Here is a 4,759-nt window from a genome sequence, read left to right as displayed (position 1 = left end):
TGCCATATTATTTGCTTTTTGCTGCTTGCTGCTTCTTCCTAGTCAGCTCTGCTCCTCTGTCTGCAGTCAGGTCTCCCAGCAGCTTTTAGCTTCTTTTCAGCAGCTCTTCTCTCTGGCTCCGGACTGTTTCTTCTGCCTGCCAACTGTCCATTTTTTATACTGTCCTAGCCATCAGTTCTTTTATACTATCTATTCTTAACCTTATATTGCACATGCCCATTGTCAGGCATTACTCATCCTGGGAGGCTGCCAACATTTCTCACTGCAGTTGTTGACTACAGAGCTACAACCCTCCCTACAAATCCTTGGCTTTTTGCTAATGACCTTTAGTCACCCCGAGAATCTTCTCCTGGGCATGCTCCACCCAGAAACTTTTCCTGGCTGTACCTCATTCTATGCTCAGCTCTGGTCATGTGACCTATATCGGCCCATGGTAAGTGACCTGCAACTCACAAGCAGAATTGACTCCTGCTTATTCAAGAAGGAAGCCAGGGACATAAAACTGAGGTTAAGAATACAAAATAGAGCCCAGGGAATGTCTGAAGTATCGACGCCCCCCTGCCTGCTGAGTCTCTGTGTAGAATCATAGAATCATAGACTATTAGAGTTGGAAGGGACCTCAGGAGGTCATCTAGTCCAACCCCCTGCTCAAAGCAGGACTAACTTCAGCTATATCATCCCAGCCAGGGCTTTGTCAAGCCTCAGCTTAAAAACCTCTAAAGATGGAGATTCCGCCACCTCCCTAGGTAACCCATTCCAGTACTTTACCACCCCCTAGTGAAAAAGTTTTACCTAACATCCAACCTACACCTCCCCCACTGCAACTTGAGACCCTTGCTCCTTGTTCTGACATCTGCCATCACTGAGAACAGCCTAGCTCCATCCTCCCTGGAACCCCCTTTCAGATAGTTGAAGGCCGCTATCAAATCCCCCCTCATTCTTCTCTTCTGCAGAGTAAACAAGCCTAGTTCCCCCAGCCTCTCCTCATAAGTCTTGTGCTCCAGCCCCCTCATCATTTTTGTTGCCCTTTGCTGGACTCTCTCCAACTTGTCCACATCCTTTTTCTAGTAGGGGGCCCAAAACTTCCATTGACGCCACAGGTACTTAAAATGAGTGAAATGTTTTATTGACAAGTAATATTTAAGGGGCAGATTACCATAGAGTAGTACAAATTAGACAAATAGCCGTTGTGTGTGAGGCACCCAGCACTTGCATACGGGCAAAGCCCCTATCAGGCGCAACAGACTGAGTCAGATGGTTCACTGTCATCAATAAACTTGCCAAAACTCTCCTCTGCACTACAGCGCTAAGAGAGAATCAAGGAAAACTTTGTGGGGTTACCATGGTCACCACCCAAGCGTATTCCACTCTCGTGTATTCCAGCTGCTAACAGCTGAAGGGGAAGGAAGCACTTCTCAGCAGAATAAAATACTTATTTAAATCGAGGAGTGGCTCAAGGAGGGACACCTTCCTAACAGAGAACTCTGAAGAAAGTTGTAGTAGAAAGTAAGATCATGAGACCAATATTGGGCCTAGATGCAAGATCTGAGGCCTGAACCAAAGTCTAGCTTTAGGAAACAACAACTGCTTTCCTGCTTATAAGTTAATTGACTGATGCAGGAACTAGGCAAAAATACAGCATTAGTGATGCACTGGCATTCCTAAAAGCAGTAGCTGAAACACACACTATTATTAAAACACGACTCCCCCGATATATGGTGATTGCAGAAACTTAATCCCTGGGGTCAATACGAATACCCTCTGAACAGCAATACAATACAGGGAGGCAAGACAAGCTCTCCCCAAGATGCAGTAATGCATGAACACAATCATGAAAGACAGAACAGAGACATCTCAACCGTAAAATAGAGACAGGAGGATGGATGAAGACCTTATGCTTGACTTAAAGACAAGGAACAATAGTTGACATCAAAGACATCAAAGAGGCATTGTGTAACTTGGTTGTATCAGGGTATAAGAAGAGGATCCTAGCAGGGGCATCTTTGTCCGGCCTAGAGCATAATGGAAAGTCCCGCCATTAACTGAGCCTGTCCATTGTAACGAGCATACATGTCCTAGTGTACCTATATCTCCTATGGGGCATTAGCCTGCAATAAACCTGACCGAATGCCTTCGCCTCTGAGCCAAGTCTTGGTAATTTATAGGCAGTGCTAACGAGGTCAGCCGATTCAGCTAGCTGCAGAAGCTGAGAAGGTGTCCTGAGGGAAACTCACACCAGCACGCACGCCCTGACTGACTGACCACACTGGTGACCCTGACCGCTGATTTGGTAAGTGAGTGAGCTGTCCTCTGGAAGGGGTTGTGACCTAACATGGCAGAAAGCTACGATCTAGGGAATCCCCTTTTACCATCCCTTCAAATCCCTACAGAGTTTGATGAGTTGTGGACACTCTGGGTGACAAGTAAAGGTGGTCCATGTGAGTTTAAAAAACAGAGTGGGGAAACATGGACAGGAATTTGTATGGCAAGGGCAGAGACTGTTGCCCTGAAAAATAGTACTAAGAATAAGAAGTGTAGAGTATTACAAGCTGTGGCCATGGCTGTAAGATGGCTAAGACAGCTGGCCCTTAAGGTGTCGGAGGTGGCAACAAATATAAGGAAAGTGTTAAAAGAATTAACAACAGCAACACAGACCTGGAACGTTTCAACTCTCCTAGCAGGGCAGGAAGCAGTCCAGAGACATGATACCCCACAGCAAACACAGAAACAAAATAAAACATGGGAAACAGCTGTAAAGAATCTGCAGAAGAGAGACATGCTGTCCCCTATTAGAAATATTTGTGGTCAACTGCAGACTTCAAGTAGTTACCCTGTGCCTGAAGAATGGGGACAGAAATGGAAAATGGTGGCCCTAGCAAAATTAAAAAATAACACAGGTTTTATTGCATTGCAACCATCACCATATGATGAGAGCCAAGTTCCGGTAAAACTTAAACCGAGACCCAGACTGATACCTGTCAGAACGGAAGAAGTAAGTGCACAGGAGGGAGAAATAGAAGACAATTCTTTCACTGGATTGGTAAATCAGATGAAGGAAAAAATGGAAGAGTTCACAGAGTACATTAGAAGACAGGAGCTGCGATTTAATCACAGGGGAGTGAATAAAAAGAATTTGAAAGTGAAAAACTAAGAGTAAGCAATCGGATACTTAAAATGTATGCATTAACACATGGAGTTATCCAGAAACAGTTAGCTACATACAGCAGGCAAGGGCACTCCTGCAATCCATTTGGCATACAAATAAAAGCAACAGACACTGGAGGGACAAATTCAGGTTTTGCAAAATCAGGTAATGACCCCCAATCTCCTCTTAGAGCCAGGATAAAAACCAGAGCTGATAATATCACCTTCTTTCTTAAATATTTTTATGTACCGGTTAAGTTTTTCTTTATTTCTTTTCTGTTTGCTAAAATCGCAGCTGCTGCCTGTACTTTAAGGTACCTTGATACATTTAATTATTCTCTCTTGTCTCAGGTCAGGTTGCTCTTCCCTCTCCCCTCCCCCTGCCTCTCCTCACTTCTGATTTTTTCTTTTAAAAAGTTAAGGTTATTACCGAAGCCACCATCACTAAAAAAGACGAAGCAACTGAAAATGAAACAGAGCAAAACAAAAACAGGTAAAAACTTTACTTTAACTAAGTCCAGTAAATTAATTATTTTAACCCGTTAGGAATGCAACAGCTGGAAATATTCCTAACTTTTTTGAAGATATGATTGTCAAGCAACAGAAATGCAGACTGCTTCGAATCCTAACCACTGACTAATATTAGAAACATGGGCTTTCATTATTTCCATATAGGAGAATTTAAAATAAAGTAATAGAAAGTAATGAAAAATGCCTTACATTACTAAATTAATGCAACAAATTTGGCAAATAACTTTATATAAAAGGGATAATAACAGGTTTATTTAAATGTTTCAGTCTTTGGTTTACCTGTCTATATTCTGAAATGCATTGACTTAATAATTTTAGCTCGTAATGCTTTCTTGTGTATAGTTGTAAATATAATTCTGGCACCATTTGTTTTTAATGGAAAGCTTGTCTTTCATGTCATGTATGTTCAATGTGTGTGTGTTATGTGAGTACTTTTTTTATTTTGTTGTAACAAAAGGCAATTTTATACTTTATTTTTCACATAAGTGGTACCACACTATTTTAATATTATGATTGGGATATACCATCATAATATTATTAATAACATTTTTTTCAAAGTTACAAAAGGCCTCAGTTACAAATATATGTACATATATTTTTAGCCAAAACACATAATGCAATTGCAAACAAAAACAATTATTTTATTAATCGTGCGGGAGAGTATTCAAAGGAAAAAATGTAAGGGAAAACCTCAATTGTAATGCAAAGGTAATATTAGTAAAATGTCAAATTTTGTTTGGGTTTTTAGAAATTTGTTTGTACCTTTATTAAATATTGAATTAGAGAATAAGAATGTTATAGCAAAAATGGTACAAAAAAAAAGCTAGACAGAAATAGTATATATAGTTATGTTGCAAATTGTTAATGCCAACCAAACAATTTCAACAGGTTTCCAACTTTGTCTCCCAAATACAACCAAGTGTCGTGAGCGTTTAATACCCTCAAAATATTTACATAGACCTGCATTTAAAATTGATTTTGAATTCATTTGTGTGCTCTTTTCTTTTATGCTATGTTTAAGGGAAGTAGGGGTTGTTAAAATCTGTGCTTCTAAATGGTTAACAAAAGTGGAATTGGTATGACA

This window comes from Emydura macquarii, unplaced genomic scaffold (assembly GCF_026122565.2).
Source record: "Emydura macquarii macquarii isolate MOO-44397 ecotype Brisbane River unplaced genomic scaffold, CSIRO-AGI_Emac_v2 contig_834, whole genome shotgun sequence".
Classification (NCBI taxonomy): Eukaryota; Metazoa; Chordata; order Testudines; family Chelidae; genus Emydura; species Emydura macquarii.
This window is presented reverse-complemented; position numbering follows the sequence as displayed.